A 22078-nucleotide genomic window follows, 5' to 3' on the forward strand; every position below is an offset into this window, starting at 1 on the left:
TATATACAATATCATCCTTTTAAGTCCCCTCTCCACCTTTCTATTCCCTTTATATCTCCTTTCTAGCTTACTGGCCTCTGCTACTGAGTTTTCTTCCTACTCACACAGAAGACCAATCATTTGTAGCTAGGGTCCACACCTGAGAAAGAACATGTTCTGGGACTCTGAGTCTTGAGAGCCACACCTAGCACATTAAGCTCCTACCCTGTTCCTGTGTCACATCAGATTTATTTTTTTTTATTTTTCTTTTTTTTTTCTTTCTTTTTTCTTTTTTTTTAAAGAAATGTTTTCCTTTTTCTTCACACCATTTTTCTTTTTTTTAATTTGAGAGAGACAGACACAGAGAGAAAGACAGATAGAGGGAGAGAGAGAGAATGGGCGCGCCAGGGCTTCCAGCTTCTGCAAACAAACTCCAGCCGCGTGCGCCCCCTTGTGCATCTGGCTAACGTGGGACCTGGGGAACTGAGCCTCGAACCAGGGTCCTTAGGCTTCACAGGCAAGCGCTTAACCGCTAAGCCATCTCTCCAGCCCCACATCAGATTTATTGATGCATCTAATAATTCTGCAGATAATTAGAAAAGCCAAACATTAAATTAATCCAAGATGCAAAAATCTCTACATTATAATATAAGAAACACAAAAAAATCAAGAGAATATGAATCCACCAAAAAGCATAAATCCATCAGAAATGACCTCAGTAAGACTGATTTGGAGGAAATGAATGAGAGAGATTTCAAAAGAATGATTACAAATATGCTCAAAGAAATAAAATAAATAAAAGGATCAAAGAAGATGGGGGGGGGAACTGTAGAGATGGCTTAGCAGTTAAGTGCTTGCCTGTGAAGCCTAAGGACCCTGGTTCAAGGCTCAACTCCCTAGGACCCACATTAGCCAGATGCATAAGGGGTGCACACATCTGGAGTTCATTTGTAGTGGCAGGGCCAATTCTCTCTCTCTCATCTGCCTTTTTCTCTCTCTGTCTCTCTCAAATAAATAAGTAAAAATGAACAAAAAATTTAAACAAGACACAGGAAACCTATTTAATGAATAAGGATGTCAATCCAAGAATGAACAAGGATATATATATATTGCCCCGGCCAGTGGGGAGTTGAACAAGGACTCAAGGAGAAGCTAACCTGGGTGAAAGGCAAACAGACACAAGAAGGAGACCATGCTAGGTGTTTGTCACGGCTTCGAGAGTTTATTACATGTAGGTTTACATAGGGTTGTAGGGGGAAGGGGACGTGGTCAGGGCAAGGAGTTGTAAGGGGAAGCGGATGTGGTCAAGGCAAGGAGTTGTAGGAGGAAGGGTACATAGTTAGGGCAAAGATCACAGAGTTACTGGTTAAACCGCAATGCCTTTGTTTCTTCATTAGCTACCAGCAGGATGGGGGAATGTTTGACCAGGTGTACAATCCCATTGTTTCTGGTAGTTGAATATTAGGTGAGGAAGTAGAAACTTAACTTGTTATATGGCAGTCTTTGTTTGTGGTAGTTGAGTATTAGGTGAGGAAGCAAAAACTTAACTTGCTCTATGGCAATCTCTGTTAACATGGCCGAGGTTTGGTTCATAGCTCCAATATCTCCTCCCTTCTTTTATACAAAAAGAGGGGGAGGCCCACTTTGCAGTGGTGGGCATTAACCAACTGGGGGAGTAGGGACCTGACTCCTCCCGTGGGATGTCTTTTTCCCACAATCTTTGGCCCTTGGTACCTTTTGGGGAGGGGAGGCAGGGTCTATGTGACTGGAGAGCGAGGCATGGCCTTAGTGATAACAGCTATGGTACCAACCTCCATGTAAGTCAGGTTTTTCTCTCAGGGAATTCAGAAGCAGTCAGAAAAGGACCTTCCCTTGCGGTGCTTTGCCTCGCACCCATGTTGGTGCCCATATCACACTCACTTTATTGTGGGCTGATATGTATAGGTCTGAATCCTATGCAGCTCCTAAAGGAGGGGTAGCTATTTGGCCATGACAAGTAGACCACAGCAATAGCAGAGGTGTAGAGGACAGCAATATAGTAAATAAGTACAGAATGTAAGATAAAGGGAGAGTGACAGCTGCAGGTGGTAGGTCTTCAGTAGCAACGCCTCGATCCGCCAGCTCCAGTCTGTGATAATGGACTTGTACAGGCTGCACCTTAATGGCTTTAATCTGTTGACATATAAAAGACATGATATTAATTATAATAATGGGTCCGATTATGAGTGAGAGGATTAAGATAAGTAGAGGTCCTTCCAATTTTGTCCTGTTAGGGAAAAATCACCCAACCAAGAGCAGCTTCTGAGAAAAGAAGTTTATTTTGGCTTATAGGCTCAAGGGGAAACTACATGATAGCAGGGGAAAACGATGGCATCAGCAGAGGTGGGCATCATCCCCTGGCCAACATAAGGTGGACAATAGTAACAGGAGAGTGTGCCAAACACTGGCAAGGGAAAACTGGCTATAATACCCATAAGCCACCCCAAAATACACTGCCTCCAGGAAATGTTAATTCCCAAATCTCCATCACTTGGGAGTCTAGCATTCAGAACACCTAAGTTTATGAGGGACACTTGAATCAAACCACCACAAAAACCAATCAGACAACACCTGGAAAGAACCTCTCCTTCCTGTATTATAATAAAATGACCAAACACACAAACCAATATATATATATAGGTTATATATATATTGGTTACATATATAACCAATATATATATATATATTGAAAGCAGTTAGAGAGAAAAATCAAGTTACATTTAAAGGGAAGCCTATCAGGATCACAGCAGTTACTCAACACAAAACTTAAAAGCCAGAAGGGCTTGGAGTGATGTATTCCAAGTTCTGAAAGATAAATACTGTCAACCAATGTTACTTTATCCTGAAAAGCTATCCATTCAAACAGATGGAGAAATAAGGACATTCCACAACAAAAGCAAGCTAAAGGAATATTTGAAGACAAAACCACCACAATAGAAAACACTTGATTTTTTATAATGATGGAAAATGCTAATAAAAATTTAAAAAAAGAAAAAGAAAACACTTGAAAGGATCTTTCATGCTGAAGAGAAAGAAAAGCACACATATAAGGAACTTGGAAAAAACAAGCAATACTCAAATACTAGTTAATGCAAGAGAGCAAATGTAAAACCAGAAGAACTACAAAACAAGAAAAATGGCAAAAAAGTAAATACACGCCTTTCAAAAATAATCCTTAATATCAATGGCCTCAATGTCCCAGCCAAAAGACTTAGGTTTGCAGACTAGGTTAATGATCAGGATCCTTCAATTTGTTGCCTTAAAGAAACCCACCTTTCTACAAAGGATGGACATTATCTTAGGGTGGAAAGTTGGAAAGTGGTGGGCCTAGAAAACAAGCAGAGGTCACTATCCTAATATCTGACAGAGTAGACTTCAAACGAACATTAGTTAGGAAAGATAAGGAAAGGTCACTTTATATTGATTAAAGGAACACCACCAAGAGGATATTACAATCCTAAACATATATTCACCTAACATGGGAGCTCCCAATTTCATCAAACATGCTATTAGAACTAAGGTCACAAATAACACCAAACATAGTTGTAGTGGGTAACTTCAGCAGCCCACTCTCATCAATTGACAGGTCATCCAGGCAAAAAATAAACAGAGATACATCTGGATTAAATGAGGTCATAGTACAAATGGACCTAACAGATATATACAGGACATTTCATCCAAATGCTGCAGAATACACACATATAAGGAATCTGGAAAAAACAAACCATACTCAAATACTAGTTAATACAAGAGAACAAAGGTAAAACTGGAAGAACTACAAAATATGGCTAAAATAAATACACACCTTTCAATAATTTCTCTTAATATTAACAGCCTCAATGCCCCAGCCAAAAAACATAGGTTTGCAGACTGGGTTAAAAAGCAGATCCTAAAAAAAAAAAAAAAAAAAAGCAGGATCCTTCAATTTGTTGCCTCCAAGAAACTCACTTTTCTTTGTGGGTTTTTTTTTTTTTTCAGTTACAAAAAATGTTCTATTTAGAAGACATGGCATTGTAAGGAAAAAATATTTAGAATCATCATTCTACAATTGTTCAATTTTGCCTTTTCTTTTTAATAACATTGTCTTTTTCAAAGAATGACAGGTAGCTGGTCACACATGAATCATGTGTCCACACCTGACTGGAGGCCTCACACGTATGTTAAATTTGAACATTTTCTCACCTCTACTTGTAAATTTTCCCATTTATATTAGTGCTTAAGAACTACATAGGCTTGTTTTCTTTTTTTGGTTTTTTGAGATAGGGTCTCACTCTAGCCCAGGATGACCTGGAACTCATTCTGTAGATCTAAGCTGGCCTTAAATTCATGCTGATCCTACGACTCAACCTCCTAAGTACTGGGATTAAAGGCATATGCCACCCCATGCCTGGTTTGTTTTTAAATATTTTAAAAACCTGAAATAAACTGCAGAATTTCCTAAGAGTAGAGGTATTCTGGTTAAGGATAAAAGTATGGTCAGGTGAAAAGCAAAATTAGTAATACAAATGCAATCCACAACAGGAAAAATAATTTTTCTCCATAGCCATTCTGTAGAGATGTGTCATTTTCAAGTCCCAGTGGAAGGAATGGAGTCACTTCCCAATTCTGTTGCTACAGTGTGCCTGTAAGCTGCCTTACTTCAAAACAGAAGCACATTTGCAGAATGTTGTATGGAGTAACAGCACTGAAGGTAATTGTTACAGGCTCTCAAACTGTATTAAATGGTTGCATCTTAACTATTTATACAGATCATTGGTCCAATAACATGAAAATAGAGAACAGCATCTGGAAAGTTATCTCATCCCATGTGCAGAGATAAACGGGTTAACCATTCTTCCCAGTATTTCTGAAGGCAAGTCCTTGTTTATAGTGAAATATGATGGAAATTCAAGTGTTACTTTTTCCAGGCTACTGCATGAAAAGGATGCTGAAGGCCATCACTACACAGCACACTGCGACATATGGACTTTTTCATTCACCAATTCTGGCACATTTCCAAAATATCCCCAACAATCCAGTCTTATTTCTGTCCAAGATGCTGGGTGTCAAGGACCGGATGTAAGCACAGGTACATATAAGTAGCAAGATGACGGTCAGCAGACTCTGGAAATTGAAAATGGCAGACATAGTGACACCGGCCGAGCCTGAGCCACATCACCCTTCCGGCCTGCAGCGGAAGGCCGTGCGCGTTGCTCGCTCCTTCTGGTCTCTGGTTTTTTTTTTTTTTTTTTTTTTTAAGGTTTTTCGAGGTAGGGTCCCACTGTAGCCCAGGCTGTCCTGGAATTCACTATGGAGTCTCAGGGTGGCCTCGAACTCATGGCAATCCTCCTACCTCTGCCTTCCAAGTGCTGGGATCAAAGGCATGCACCACCATGCCCGTGAAACTCACTTTTCTACAAAGGATGGACACTATCTTAGGGTGAAAGGTTTGAAAGAGGTGTTTCTAGCAAATGGGTCAAAAAGACAAGCAGGAGTTGCTATCCTAATATCTGACAATGTAGACTTCAGTCCAATATTAGTTAGGAAAGATAAGGAAGGTCACTTTATTTTTTTTGTTGTTGTTGTTTCATTTTTATTTATTTATTTGAGAGTGACACAGAAAGAAAGAGGCAGATAGAGAGAGAATGGGCATGCCAGGGCCTCCAGCCACTGCGAACAAACTCCAGATGCGTGCGCCCCCTTGTGCATCTGGCTAACGTGGATCCTGGGGAATTGAGCCTTAAACCAGGGTCCTTAGGCTTCACAGGCAAGCACTTAACCACTAAGCCATTTCTCCAGCCCAGGAAGGTCACTTTATATTGATTAAAGTAACACTCCAATACTAGGACATTACAATCCTAAACATAAATGCACCTAACATGTGGGCTCCCAACTTCATCAAACAAATGCTATTAGAGCTAAGGTCACAGATAACACCAAACACAGTTGTAGTGGGGGGCTTCAACAGCCCACTCTCATCAATTGAAAGGTCATCCCAGCAAAAAATAAAGAGAGATGCATCTGGATTAAATGAGGTCACAGAACAAATGGATGTAATACACAGGACATTTCATCCAAATGCTGCAAAAACCACATTCTTTTCAGCAGCACATGGAACATTCTCTAAAATAGACAGTATATTAGGACACAAAGCAAATGTTAACAAATACAGGAAAACTGAAAAGCATTTGACAAAATGCAATATTCCTTCATGATAAAAGTCCTATAAATACTGGGAATAGAAGGAACATATCTCAATATAATAAAGGCAATTTATCACAACTGACAGCCAACATATTACTAAATGGAGAAAAACTGGAAGCATTCCCACTAAAATCAGGAACAAGACAAGGGTGTCCACTGTCCCCACTTTTCTTTAATATAGTACATAGCAATAAGGCAAGAGATGCACATAAAAGGGATACAAATTGGAAAGGAAGAGATCAAGTTATCATTATTTGAAGATGACATGATTCTATATATACATAAAGGACCCTAAAGACTCTACCAGCAAACCGTTAGAGCTGATAAACACCTATAGCCATATAGCAGGATACAAAATAAACACACAGAAATCAGTAGCCTTCCTGTACGTTAACAACTAACACACAGAGATGAAATCAGAGACTTACTCTCATTCACAATTGCATAAAAAGTAAATAATAAATAAATAAAGTACTTTGTAATAAACCTAACCAAGGAAGTAAAGGATTTCTACAATGAAAACTTTAGAACCCTCAAGCATGAAATTGCAGAAGACACTAGGAAATGGAAAGACATCCTTTGTGCTTGGATTAGAAGAATCAATTTTGTCTTGCTGGAGAGATGTCTTACCAGTTAAGTGCTTGCCTGTGAAGCCTTAGGATCCTGTTTTGAGGCTAGATTCCTCAGTACCCACATAAGCCAGATGCATGCATCTTTAGTTTGTTTGCAATGATGGGAAACCCTGATACTCCCATTCTCTCTCCCTCTCTCTCTCTGCCTTCTCTGTCTATCTTTCTCTGTTTGCCAATCTCAAATAAAAATAAATAAAAATTAAACATTTTATTTTAAAGCCAGATGTGGTGGTGCCTGCCTTTAATCCTAGCACTCAGGAGGCAGAGGCAGGAAGATCACCATGAGTTCAAGGCCAGCCTGAGAATACAAAGTGAATTACAGGTCAGAGGGAGACCATATCAAGAAAAAAAAAAAAAAAGTATAAGCTGGACATGATGGCATATGCCTTCAATCCCAGCACTTGGAAGGTAGAGGTAGGAGGATGATCCTGAGTTCAAGGCCACCTGAGACTACATTGTGAATTCCACATCAGCCTGACCTAGAGTGAGACCCTACTTCAAAAAACCAATTAAAATAAAATAAAAATAATTTTTAAAAAAAGAATCAATATTGTGAAAATGGCAATCTTACCAAAAGCAATCTCCACATTTAATGCAATCCCATCAAAATTCCAATGGCATTCTTCATGGAAATAGAAAAAACAATCCAAAAATTCGTTTGAAGCACAAAAATCCTCGAGTATCTAAACAATTTTGAGCAACATAAATAAGGCTGTTGGTATCACCACACCTGATTTTAACCTATATTACAGGGTCATGGCAACAAAAACAGCATGGTACTGGCACAAAACAGACATGAACATCAATGGAACAGAATAGAGGACCTAGATGTAAGTCTGGGTGCTATAGCCACCTCTTCAGCAAATAGACAGCCTCATCAGAACAAGGTCCTGGGAAAACTGGGTATGTATGTATAGAAGAATGAAAATAGGTCATCATCTCTCTCCATGCACATGAATTAATTCCAAATGAATCAAAGACCATAATTTCAGACATGAAACTGACAGAAAAAAGTAAGGGAAACCATTCAACATATTGATCTTGGCAAAAACTTTCTGAATCCCAATTGCTCAGGAAATAAAACCACAGATAACTGCTGGGGTCTCATGAAATTACTCAGCTTTTTTTTTTTTTTTTTTTTTTTTTTTTAACAGCAAAAGACACTGAATAGAGCAAAGAGGCCACGTACAGAATAGGAGAAAATCTTTGCCAGCTATACATCTGACAGAGGATTAATATCGAGGATATACAAAGAGCTCCAAAAATTAAATAATATTAACTCAAACAACCCAATTAATAAATGGGCTATGGAGATGCACAAGGAGGTGCACATGTTGGAGTTCATTTGCAGTGGCTGGAGGCCCTGGCATGCCCATTTTCTCTCTCACCCTCTCTCCCTCTTTCTCTGTCAAATAAACAAATAAATAAACATACAATAATTTATTGTTGAAGACTTCACATACTTGGGCTGCAAGTCCACTGAGAAATCCTGCTGGAACTGAGCTGATAACCTCCTCCATATAGACCAGCTGACAGAAAGCTGGAAGAAGCCATTCTACAGGTAGTTCAATGGGAGAAAGAGATACCACCAGTAAAGATACTCAACAGTGGACACTGCAAGCCTTATATCTGGCCAGCCAGGCTAAATGAGCCAACAGGTGCAAGAGTGGCATGTCTGTCATGGTGAAACCAACTGCCCTCCAATTGGACTGGAGGCCCACTCCATGGGAAGAAAACATATCCCTGATACTGAAAACTTAAAACAGAGATAGTCATGAGCCCTAGGGGTGTAACATCTGCTGATGTCTGGAAAAATGTATATACTATGCTTATCAAACTGCCCAGTAAGCACTTCTCTTAATATTTATACCCTTATATTAACGCTACTCTCACTTTGGGTAGAGAATCTTCTCTTTTCAGATGGCAGTGACTTTGGGATGACTCAGAAGGTATCACAGTGCTGGAAAGAAGTGGCTGGAGTACCGAGTAACATCTTGATCACATCTTCCAAGGCTCAGGGTCTAATGTGGAAGAGGTGGCGGAAAGAATGTAAGAGCCCAAGGGAGGGTAGGACTCCTTACAATGTGCTCCCTCCAGACATAAAATGGCCTGGATATCCATGACCTCATAGTGCCTGACACTACCTACACAAGGTAATCATAAGGAGGAAAAGACCATGACATCAAAATAAAAGAGAGACTGATTGAAATGGGGAGGGGATATGATGGAGAATGGAATTTCAAAGGGGAAAGTGGGGAGGGGGGAGAGGGTATTTGCCGGGCCCCACCAGTGGGGGCAGGTAGTGCCGAGGGAAGGACTAGGCCTGCTGGTTCCTCTCTAGGGGTTGAGGGGATGATGAGCGTCGGATGACCCAGACCTCTTCTGGCCACCAGAGAAAAACCACACTGAGTCAGGAGTCTTGTCAATGCAGGATCTCACAGAAAAAACTTGCTTTATTGCTATGAGCAGTTGCCTATATCATGTTGGGGATGAAGGCAGGGATTTTAGGATGGGGGAAGAGGTAAGGGCCAATAGTAAACTTTAACTATTGAAATGGTAGTTACAATTGCCATGAGGAGGTGGCTGGCCAGAAGCCTTTAGGCATCTTGCTGAGTCCTAGCTGGCCAGAGACAGGTTGCCAAATTTTAGCTAGGCTCAGGAAGTTCCACTAGGCCTCATGCCTGGGCCTTTCAGAGTCCAACAGGTATTACCATGGGATACTTTTTATAATCATGGAAAATGTTAATAAAAATTGTGAAAAAAATATTTTTAATTAAAAAAACACAATACTTTAAAAATATTTAAAAATAAAAAATGGGCTATGGAACTAAATAGAGAGTTCTCAGAAGAAATACAGATGGCATATAAACACCTAAAAAAATGTTCTACATCCCTAGCCACTAGGGAAATGCAAATTAAAATTATGTTGAGATTCCATCTCTTGTCAGATTGGCTACCGTCATGAAAACGAATGACTGTAAAGGCTGATGAGGATATGGAAAGAGGAACCCTTGTACACTGTTGGTGGGAATGCAATCTGGTCTAGCTAAAAATAGATTTACCATGTGACCCAGCTATACCATTCGTAAGCATATATCATAAAGACTCATCTCACTATCTTAGAGATACTTACTCAATCCTGTTTATTGTTGCTCTATTTACAATATCTAGGAAATGAAACCAGCCTAGATGTCCTTCAAGTGATGAGTGGATAATGAAGATGTGGCACTCAGCGATAAAGAAAAATGAAATTGGAAAGAAAATGGATGGATCTGGAAAGGATTATAGTGAGGTAACTCAGGCCCAGAAATCCAAATGTCACATGTTTTCTCTCATATATGGATCCTAGCTACAAATGACTGATCTTCTATGTGAGTAGGAATAAAACTCGGTAGCAGAGACCAGGAAGCTAGAAAATGGATATAAAGGGAGGCAGGGGGGGACCTAATAGGATGGAATATATGTATACACATGCAGATTAATGGGGGGTGGAAAGGCCTAAGTGAGATCTGAGGAAGAGCTTGAGTAAAGGAAAGGTGGAGGGAGGGCTATCAAAATCTAACAGGATATAAATAAGTCATATGGAAATCTACCTTTGGGACACACAGAAACCATAGATTGTTACTAGACAATTCTCAAAGCAAGGGATGTGATACCTTACAGAAAATTATTGTCCAGGGAGGTCCTTAATGCCCCCAAAACATTACAGGCCATTGCCGAGGCCCTTGGTTTCCCACCAGGAGTAGATGGTAAGACCCTGTTGCTGAAGACTCCACATACTTGGTCTGCAAGGTCACTGAGAAATTCTGCTGGAGCTGAGCTGAAAACCTCCTGCATGTAGACCAGCTGACAGAAAGCTGGAAAAAGCCATGCTGCATGCAGTTCAATGGATGAGAGAGAAACCACCAGTGGAGATGTTCAACAGTGGACACTGCAGGCTTTAAATTTGGCCAGCTAGGCCAAATGAGCCAGTGGGTGCAATAGCCACATGTCTGTTATGGGGCAAACCAACTGTCCTTTAACGGAAGAACAAAAGCATCTTAATATTGGTATAGTATGTACAAAGAAGGTAAGACAGAAACACTCATGGCAATTACAGTCCACGTTTCTGTAACTGGCCACCTGCCCTTAACTGTTTTTTTTTTTTTTTTTTGGTTTTTCAAGGTAGGGTTCTAGCCCAGGCTGACCTGGAATTCACTATGGAGTCTCAGGGTGGCCTTGAACTCATGGCAATCCTCCTATGTCTGCCTCCCAAGTGCTGGGATTAAAGGAGTGCACCACCATGCCCAGCTTTAACTGGTATTTGTAACTGCCTTCTTCTGTTACCATTCTGTATTTCCTCCACATTCATCAAGCACCTCAGCAGGTTTTGGTTCTTTACCTGGAGGGGTGGCCCATACCTTCATTCCTGAAGGATCTGGGCCATTTGTCACACTTCCTTGATTGGGTTGTTACTGTCTTTGATAACAGGTCATGGTAACACTAAGAGATGCCCTAAAGGATCTCCTGCACTCCAGACATACTCTTCCTTACCTCCATTGTGGAGGAGCAGCCCAATTTCCCCCTGATAGTCTGGATCAATCACCCCTGCCAACATTGTAACTCCTTTCTCAGCTTGTTCATGCAAGGGCATCAGGAGCCCAAAGTGGCCAGGGGGAAGTCTTAGCTTCCAGTTCAATGGAATGTTCTTTGTGACTCCCCCCTCTGGAACCAAGACCTCTATGCCAGCAGAGTGTAAGGTTGCAGGAACAGGAAGCAAAAATTTGGCTAATGGGTCACTTGGATGATGGTAAGTGGGACCATTCCCATTTCCACCCCTTGATTCCTGGACCTGTGAATCTGGGCTATAGGAGAACAGCACCATATATATGATGCTGATTCAGGGCACATACAGCCTGCTAGAGGACATGCCCCCAGCCCTCCAAACTGTTGCCACCAGTTGGCACTGTAGCTGTTTCTTTAAAAGGCCATTCCACCGTACTATCAAGCCATTTGCTTCAGGATGGTGGAGCACATGGTAAGACCAGTGAATTCCATGATCATGAGCCCACTGCTGTACTTCCTTGGCAGTGAAATGAGTTTCTTGGTCAGAAGCAATGCTGTGTGGAATGCTATGATAGTGGATAGGGCATTCTGTAAGCCCATGGATAGTAGTTTTGTCAGAAGCCTTATGTGCAGGAAAAGTAAATGCATACCCAGAATAAGTGTCTATTACAGTAAGGACAAAATGCTGCTCTTTCCATGGTGGAAGAGGTCCAATGGAGTCAACCTGCCACCAGGTTGCTGGCTGGTCACCCCAGGGAATGCTACCATATTGAGGGCTCAGAATTGGTCTCTGCTGCTGGCAGATTTGGCAGTCAGCAGCAGCCATAGCCAGGTCAGTCTTAGTGGAAGTCCATGTTGTTGGGCCCATGCATAGCCTGGACAACTTCTATAAATATGAACAATGTACCATTATCATAACCCCTTCCCAGCACCCTCCCTTACCCCTCTCCTTTTTCTCCCACTCAAATCTCCCCTCTACTGAATCCCTTTATCTTTTCAACTAGTATCTCTTCTGTTTTAATGTCATTCTCCCTGTCCCCTTTAGTTTATTTTTATTTATTTATTTATTTGAGAGTGACAGACAGAGAGAGAAAGAGGCAGAGAGTGGGGGGGGGGGCATGCCAGGGCTTCCAGCCACTGCAAATGAACTCCAGACACGTGCGCCCCCTTGTGTATCTGGCTAATGTGGGTCCTGGGGAACCGAGCCTCGAACCAGGGTCCTTAGGCTTCACAGGCAAGCGCTTAACTGCTAAAGCCATCTCTCCAGCCCTCCCTGTCCCCTTTATGCAGGCCTGTTTAGGTAGCATCGGCCACTGTGAGCTCATGAATATTAAAGTTTGTGGCTAGGATCCACATATGAGAGAGAAACATATGGTGCCTGTCTTTCTGGGCCTGGGTTACCTCACTAAGTATAGTGTTTTCCAGGTCTATCCATTTCCTTCCAAATTTCACAATTAATTTTTTTTCTTTACTGCTGAAAAGAACCTCATTGTATAAGTGTATCACATCTTCATTATCCACTCATCAGTTGAGGGACCTCTAGGCTGGTTTCATTTCCTAGCTATTGTTAATTGAGTGGCAATAAACATGGATGTGCAAGTATCTCTATGGTAGTGAGATGAGTCCTTAGTCCTTAGTATATATGCATGCCTAGGAGTGGTATAGCTGGGTCATATGGTAAATCTGTTTTTAGCTGTCTGGGGAACTTTCACACTGATTTTCACAATGGCTGTACCAGATTATATTCTCATCTATAGTGTAGAAGTATTCCTCTTTTTCCATATCCTTGTCAGCACTTACTGTCATTTAAAAATTTTTATTTATTTATGAGAAAGAGGGGGGGGGGAATGAATGGGCATGACAGGGCCCCCACCCACTGCAAAGAAACTCTAGACACATGTGCCACTCTGTGCATCTGGCTTACATGGGTCCTGGGGAATTGAACCTAGGTACTTTGGCTTTACAGGCAAGTGCCTTAACCACTAAGCCATTCTGAGAAGAGTGAAGTGGAATCTCAAAGTAGTTTTTATTTGCATTTCCCTGATGACTAGGGATGCAGAACTTTTTTTTTTTTTTTAGATGTTTATAGGCTATCTGTATTTCCTGTTTTAAGAACTTGCTATTTAGTTTCATAACCTATTTAACTGGGCTGTTTAATTTCTTATTATTTAGCTTTTTGAATTCTTTGTATATCCTGGATATTCATCTTCTGTCAGATGTACAGTTGGCAAAGATTCTTTCCCATTCTGTAGGTTACCTCTTTACTGTATTCACAGTGTCCTTTGCTGTATAAAAGCTTTATAATTTCATGAGGTCCCAGTGGTTGATTAGTGGTTTTATTTCCTGAGCAACTGGGGTTATATTCAGAAAGCCATTGCCTATGCCAATATGTTGAATGGTTTCCCCTAATTTTTCCTTTAGCAGTTTCAGACTTTCAGGTCTGATATTAAGGTTTTTGACCCATTCAGACTTTTTTCTTTTTTTTTTTTTTGAGGTAGGGTCTCACTCTGGTCCAGGCTGACCCGGAATTCACTATATAGTCTCTAGGTGGCCTCAAACTCTCAGTGATCCTCCTACCTCTGCCTCCCAAGTGCTGGGATTACAGGCATGTGCCACCACGCCCAGCTCATTTGGACTTAATTCTTTTTTTTTTTTTTGGACTTAATTATTATGCATGAAGAGATAAGGATATATTTTCATCTTTCTACATACAGATATCCAGTTTTCCTAACATGATTTGTTGAGGAGGCTGGCTTTTCTCCAGAGTGTTTTTTTATGTTTTTCTAAACCGGGCATGGTGGTGCATGCCTTTAATCCCAGAACTTGGGAGGCAGAGGTAGGAGGATCACTTGAGAGTTCGAGGCCACCCTGAGACGACATACTGAATTCCAGGTCAACCAGGACCAGAGTGAGACCCTACCTCAAAAAACCAAGTAAGGGCAGGCACTCGGCTCGGCTGGGGCTGTCTGCAGACTTGGGTGAGCGGCCATGTGTCTGCGAAGATGAGGCTGCTACTGCTGATACTGTTGGTGGTGTTGGCACTGGTCCACAGGGAGGCCTCGGCCAACTTGGGCGGCGTGCCCCGCAAGAGGTTAAAGATGCAGTATGCCAGGGCCCACTGCTCAAGTTCCAGATCTGTGTATCCTGAGGGTATAGGCGGGTGTTTGAGGAATACATGTGGGTTGTTAGCCACTGGTATCCAGACATCCGCATTGAAGGAGAAAATTACCTCCCACAACCAATTTATAGACACATAGCATCTTTCGTGTCCATCTTCAAGCTAGTATTAATAGGGTTAATAATTGTTGGCAAGGATCCTTTTGGTTTCTTTGGCATGCAAGCTCCTAGCATCTGGCAGTGGGGCCAAGAAAACAAGGTCTATGCCTGTATGATCGTTTTCTTCCTGAGCAACATGATAGAGAACCAGTGCATATCAACAGGTGCATTTGAGATCACCTTAAATGATGTGCCCGTGTGGTCCAAGCTGGAATCTGGTCATCTTCCATCCATGCAACAACTTGTTCAAATTCTTGACAATGAAATGAAGCTCCATGTGCATATGGATTCCATCCTTCATCACCACTCATAGCCCACTGTCAGCACTGACAACTCTGCTACATTAAGGATTTTGCAGGAGCAGTGTGGCTGACATCATGAAGGCCTGTACTGAAGACAGTGAGCTGTTGGTACAGACCTCTTGGAAAACCTCAATGCAGGATGGTTTTCAGTGCTGGCGCATCTGGATTGTGCACACTCATTGAGTGCAATAATACTGTACAGTCCCACTCCCCAGTTCATAGGCCTTCCTTTTGTACATGTAGATGTTACTACTTGTGACCATTTTCTTAGTCATGCTTGAGAAGGTAGAAATGAAGTCACCACTGGGTCTTTTCCAGACATCATTTTCTGTGCTTTCATGTGATTCAGTTTGGGTTGAAAGCCTGTTGTCTTGGGAAGACAGCTGGACCCCAGTGCTTTGTAAGAAGTGACTGGGTGTCACTTGGCCATGTTCAGTTATACCATTTTCAAAACCACAAATTGTGAACAGTACATATACCAGATAACGAGGCAGAATCAGTATCTAGTGTACTCCACTACTGTGTGTGCGCATGTGGCTACCAGAAACTACTACAAAACCAACTGCGTTAAAAATCCTTTTGTGTCGTTCAGGTGTCCTATCTTGACCAGTCTAATGAGTCGATTAATGGGCCTTCATACTAAACCAATAAAAACTGAGCAGATGTCGACTGGATGAAAGGGTTGTTTATTGCTCAATGTACCTGTTAACATTATCAGTCATCTGGCTAACTTCTGTTTTGACTTACAGATGGTCTCATAAGGGACACATTTCAGGGTCACACACAGTAGTAGGTTCATTTACCAGTTTGTGAATAGTTGAAACTCACCTCACTGAATAAAAATTAGGTTGAACTTCTTTACAAAATTGATTTTAAGCAAATGGAGATCACTTGCCTGGTAATTTAATTATCTAACATATCAGAACATTACTATGTTTGAAAAACATTTAAAAGTTTTACATACTGTTTTAGAGCTATAAAAAGGCAGTTTAAAAAAAAACCTTAAAGTTGATAAGACGGGATGATTTTGCAGAAATAGGCTTGAATGTGGAATAAGATCTATAGCTGTGGTCACATGGCTCCTCCTCAATGGAATAAGGTGGAATTGCCTAAAGTAACTGGATTTTTTAGTGGAAATAAAGGGATTTAAGGAAATGTTATGACGTTATTCAACATTGTCTCTACCTACCACTTAAATGTTATAAAGTTTAGGCTTATTCCTTTGTCACTGAAGAGGAATGCACGTCAGGTAGTGGCCATTACTATGACAGCCTCAAGGTGGAAGTTAGGCTAATGATTCACTGATGAAAATTGATTAAATGGTTCTCCTTTTAATTATTTAAGATTGTAGAACTATTAGCCCAAGTTTTTTCACAATGTGATAGACAATATAATTTAAACTAAAAGTTCCTTGCAGATTAGTATTTATGTATAGTGTTATTTTATGTGACAAGGTCTTAAAACCTTGTTGGTCTAGTTGCATACCAATCCAAATTCCCCATCTTGTGAAGTTGAACATCCTAGGAGTCCTTCTTCAACTGCTGGGCATTTCCCTGGTGACACAACTAACTTTATGGTTCATGGACCTTCAGAGTCTGGGCCATGGATGTTCCTGTGGACTTGATGGTCAAACTGCTAAGAATCTAAAAGTCAAGTCTGGCTTTCTCCATGTTTGCTTTATGCTGGATAACTTTTCTTCTAGTGAATAGCTTTAAGTGGTCAAGGCACTGATGAAACTCAGCCAAGATTCTGGGTGTGGTGACACATGCCTTTAGTCCCAGCATCAGGGAGGCTGAGGTAGGAATAGTGCTGTGAGTTCGAGGTCAGTCTTGGCAAGAGCGATACCCTTCCTCAAAGAAAAGAAAGACACCTCAGCTTTTTCTTTTTCTTGACATCCATGTCTATTTAATTTTCTGCTTAGCTGTTGGGCTGGGGAGATGGCAGCTGTATTTAAATCCAGAATTTATTTTCAGAGTTTAACAGAGTCTAGTAAACCAATAACTGAGATGCATGAGTATAAGAATAATATAAGGAAAGGGGAAAGCAAACTATTTATTATATTCCTGACATGCAGAATTTACTAGTTGCTTCTGGCTGGAGTGGAATGTCTGCGCGCTGCATTAGCTAGAAGATCTAGGGTATGCCAACAGGCTGGCTAATATTGCTGGAGTTTGCACCACAATTGTCACTGTGGAAAATGTTTTGTTACATTAATAAAAAAAGGAAACTGACTTAAAAAAAACCAAATAAATAAATATTTTTTTCTATTTTTATTTTTTATTTGAGTGGAAGAAAGGTAGAAAGAGTGAATGGGCATGTCAAGGCCTTCAATCCCTGTAAATGAACTGCAGATGCACGTACCCCTTTGTGTATCTGGTTTATGTGGGTCCTGGGAAATCAAATCTGGGTCCTTTGGCTTTGCAGGCAAGTGCCTTAACAGCCCAGTAGTTTTGGGATTTTTGTTGAAGACTTATATCTGGGTCCTCCATTCTGTTCCATTGACCTACATGCTTGTTTTTGTGTCAGTTCCATGCTGTTTTTGTTACTATGGCTTTGTAATATAGGTTAAAATCAGGTATGGCGATACCACCAGCCTTATTTTTGTTGCTCAAAGTTGTTCAGCATATTTGAGGTTTTTTGTGCTTCCAAATGAATTTTAGGTTTTGTTTTCTATTTCCATGAAGAATGTGATTGGAATTTTGATGGGGGATTGCATTAAATGTGTAGATTGCTTTTGGTAAGATTGCCATTTTCACATTGATTCTTCCAATCCATGAACATGGGATGTCTTTCCATTTCCTAGCGTTTTCTGCAATTTCTCTCTGGAGTGTTTTAAAGTTTTCTTCCTTTTTGTTTTATTTATTATGGATATACTTAGTATGGATGCATCATGTGTTGATATCATCCTTTCCCTCATGTCTGCCCCCATTTCACTGGGGGCCCTCTTCAGTAGGATTGCAGGCATTCCCTATGGAATTGTGCATTATGCTTTGTGGGAGTGCCAGTCCATTGTTGGGGGGATTCAATGCCTCTGGGCATGAGGGCCCAACCTGTGGCCCTTACAATATTTCCACCCCCTCTTCCACAAAATTCCTTGAGTTGTGGTGGGTGAGTTTTAAGTCTGCTTCACTGATGAGCTCTTAGGAGCCTCTGGATCTCTGCTTTGGTAGGTGCTGAGTATCCTCAGGGTCTGTCTCCTGGTGCTGATTATCACGCTAACCATGGAAGCTGTATTCTTGCTCATCTCCCCATATCCTTGCTTAGCTAAGTGCAAGAGGTAGTTTATCTTCTTGGGTCTTGTTACCTTCTGATAAAAGAAAAACAGATTCCCCAATGGAGAGTTAAATGGAGGTTAAATGGGATAAGTTATTAATTTAGGGAGAATTTGATGGATATAGAACCTCTTTTAGCCAAATACTACTGGGTGTTTGACATTGGAAAGCATATTCTTTGTCTCTGTAGGATTCTAGCCTGCTTCCCACATACAGATATGGGATCTTTCCACTGAGCAGATCTCTTAGCCAATTAATCAGAAAGCTATTGCTTACTCACCAAGGCAGTGTACCCCTACTGCATCTGTATGTACATCTTGACAGGATGTTTGCTTCTGAGTATCTTAGACCCATGGTTGATCACACCTTTGTTGGCCACTTTCCCCCAGCAGCTCATGAAGTACTTTCCAACAGTAGGTGGGCTGAGTGTCCACGGTTTGGCTCTCTTCTGGATTCCAGCCAGGTCTGTGTTGGCAGCATATGGAATCTTCAGCAATATGATTTTACCTTTTACCTCAGGTGGGCAATCAATGCTTTTACAGAAGCCTGTCTTGTTTTGGGGACCTTGTAGGTCTCTTTGATCAACAGCTAATGTGCGTGGCACCTATTTCCAGTACTGAAAGTTAAATACATGTCAGAGCTAAATTTTTCAAGACAGGCTTCATCCCACCCTTTCCAGGGTACTTCTATATACATTTTTACTTTTTATTAACAACTTCCATGATTGTAAACAATATCCCATGGTAATTCCCTCCCTCCCCCCCTTTCCTCTGAAATTCCATTCTCCATCATATCCCCTTTCTTTTTGCTTTTCATTTTTTTTGTTTTTCGAGGTAGGGCCTCACTCTAGCCCAGGCTGACCTGGAATTCACTATGGAGTCTCAGGGTGGCCTTGAACTCATGGCAATCCTACCTCTGCCTCCCGAGTGCTGGGATTAAAGGTGTGCACCACCATGCCCGGCTTATCATATTCCCTTTCCCTCTCAACCAGTCTCACTTTTATTTTGATGTCATGATCTTTTCCTACTGTTATGATGGTCTTGTATAGTGTCAGGCACTGTGAGGTCATGGATATCCAGGTCATTTTGTGTCTTGGGGGAACACATTGTACGGAGTCTTACCCTTCCTTTGACTCTTACATTCTTTCCGCCACCTCTTCTGCAATAGATCCTGATCCTTGGAAGGTGTGATAGAGATACTGCAGTACTAAGCACTCCTGTCACTTCTTTCCAGCACCATGGAGCCTTCTGAGTCATCCCAAGATCACTGCCATATGAAAAGAGAAGGTTCTCTACCAAAAGTTAGAGTAGCATTAATATATGGGTATGAACATTAAGAGAAGTGCTTACTGGGCAGTTGGATAAGCAGAGTATATACATTTAGCCAGACAGCAGCAGATGTTACTCCCCTAGGGCTCATGACTACTCCTGTTTTAAGTTTTTAGCATCAGGGATGTATTCCCTCCCATGGAGAAGGCTTCCAGTCCAATTAGAAGGCAGTTGGTTTCCACTATGACAGATGTGCCACTATTGCACCCGTTGGCTCATTTGGCCTGGCTGGCAAAATTTAAGACTTGCAGTGTCTACTGTTGAGTATCTTCATTGGTGCCCTTTCTTTCTCTTCCATTGAACTGCATGCAGAATGGCTTCTTCCAGCTTTCTGTCAGCTAGTCTACATGGAGGAGGTTATCAGCTCAGTTCCAGCAGGATTTTTCAGTGGCCTTGCAGTTTTTTTTTCATTTATTTATTTATTTATTTATTTATTTATTTATTTATTTATTTTTTAAATATATCCCATGGTAATTCCCTCCCTCCCCAGCCTTGCAGTTTTAATATGTGGAGTCTTCAGTGATAGGGTCTTACCATCTATTCCTGGTGGGAAGCCAAGGGCGTCAGCCATAGCCTATAATGTTTTGGTGTCATCAGGGGCCTCCCTGGTCAACAACTCACTGGAAAGTATCTCTGGCACTCAAAAATTTCTAGCAACAATCTACAGCTCCTGAGTGTTCCATTGTCCAAAAAAGTAGGTTTCCATATGATTTATTTATATCCTCTTAAGATTTTGATTAGCCCTCCCTCCACCTTTCCTTTACTTTACCTCTTCCCCTGACCTCACTTGGGCATTTTCACCCCCATTAATCTATTCTTCTACATATATATATATATATATATATATATATATATATATATATATATGGGCTCCATATCTATATATATATATAGATAGATAGATAGATAAAATACCATCCTATTAAGTACCCCCTCCCTTCCTTTCTCTTCCCTTTATATGTTTTCTAGCTTATTGACCTCTGCTACTGAGTTTTCTTCCTACTCACCCAAAATTCCAGTCATCTGTAGCTCAGATCCACAGATGCGAACTGCTATATTTGGCTTTCTGGGCCTGGGTTACTTCACTTAGTGTAATCCTTTCCAGATCCATCCATTTTCATGCAAGTTTCATGACTTCATTTTTCTTTACCACTGAGTAGAACTCCATTGTATAAATGTGCCATATATAAATAAATTGAGGGGGGGGGGAGGGAGGGAGGGAGAGAGAGAGGGAGAGAAAGAGAGAGAGAATGGGTGCACCAGGGCCTCCAGCCACTGCAAAAAAAATTCCAGATGCATGAGCCCCCTTGTACATTTGCCTTCTGTGGGTCCTGGAGAGTCGAACTGGTATCCTTTGGCTTTGCTAAGCCATCTTTCCATCACCATCTAGGGCACTTCTTTACTGGTTCTCCCCCAGTAATCCTGTTGAGGGTTATATCTTTTAGTCTACCTTCAAGGAGTGAGGTTTTCATCATATCAGTTCGTTTTGGGTTCAGTTTTCAGTTTATTTTCCCCTTCCCTCCCTTTCCCCTCCCCTCAATCCTTTCCATCCCTAATGTCTGGGACTCAAGTTGACTCTCTGGTATGTCAGCAACTCAAGTCAAAGATAGAAATTTAAATATCAAATCATAATTACTGGGCAGGAGAACTAGCTTAGTGGTTAAGGTGCTGGCCTACGAAACCTAAGGACCCAGGTTCAATTCCCTAGAACCCATGTAAGCCAGATGCACAAGGTGGTGCATGCCTCTGGAGTTCATTTGCAGTGGCAGGAGGCCCTGGTGCACCCATTCTCTCTTCCTCCCCCTCTCAAATAAATAAATAAACTTAAAACAATTATTTAAAAATCAAGATTACTATCCTCAGCCAATATTAAATCTTTTATATTAAACAAACAGCAATAAAATACCCCAAACTGAGGATTATTTTTGTGAATTGTCACATTTTATTTCATCCACGAACCAAAGGGAGAGGAGAGGGTACATCCATGTGGAAGGTGTGATAGAGATATTGCAGTACTGAACACTGTGGTCATTTCTTTCCATCACCATGATACCTTCTGGGTCATCCCAAGGTCACTGCCATCTGAGAAGAGAAGCCTCTCTACCAAAAGTGAGAGGATAAGGGTGTGAACATTAACAAAAGTACTTACTAGGCAGTTTGGTAAGCATAGTATATACATTTAGCCAGACAGCAGCAGACTTTACACCCCTAGGGCTCATGACTACCCCTGTTTTAAGTTTTCAGTATCAGGGATGTATTCCCTCCCATGGAGAGGCCTCCAGTCCAATTAGAGGGCAGTTGGTTTCCCCCATAACAGACGTGCCACTATTGCACCCATTGGCTCATTTGGCCTGACTGGCCAAATATAAGGCTTGCAGTGTCCACTGTTGAGTATCTTCACTGGTGATTTCTCTTTCTCCCTTTGAACTGCATGCATGCAGAATAGCTTCTTCCAGCTTTCTGTTAGCTATGCTGCATTCTTTAAGGAATGAGGAAGGCAGAAATGTCTGTGATGTTCAGCA

The 22078-nt window shown here is 41.2% G+C and overlaps 1 protein-coding gene and 2 pseudogenes across 2 annotated transcripts in view; 1 reads left to right on the forward strand and 2 right to left on the reverse strand.

Moving 5' to 3' along the window:
* Window positions 1-2132: 2132 nt before the first annotated feature.
* Window positions 2133-22078, reverse strand: part of Pnpt1 (polyribonucleotide nucleotidyltransferase 1) — a 124886-nt gene continuing 104940 nt past the window's right edge. The window contains exon 29 of one of the 2 annotated variants that reach the window (XM_045147396.1): window positions 2133-2151. The gene's annotated coding sequence lies outside the window, so the exon portion shown is untranslated. Of the gene's footprint in view, window positions 2152-21596; window positions 21657-22078 lie in introns of those variants that run through there. The other variant, XM_045147395.1, reaches the window with a different exon arrangement.
* On the reverse strand, window positions 4737-5145 carry LOC123460107 (annotated as a pseudogene).
* LOC101594519 lies at window positions 14381-15655 on the forward strand (annotated as a pseudogene).

The sequence above is a fragment of the Jaculus jaculus genome, chromosome 4 (assembly GCF_020740685.1).
Source record: "Jaculus jaculus isolate mJacJac1 chromosome 4, mJacJac1.mat.Y.cur, whole genome shotgun sequence".
Taxonomy (NCBI): domain Eukaryota; kingdom Metazoa; phylum Chordata; class Mammalia; order Rodentia; family Dipodidae; genus Jaculus; species Jaculus jaculus.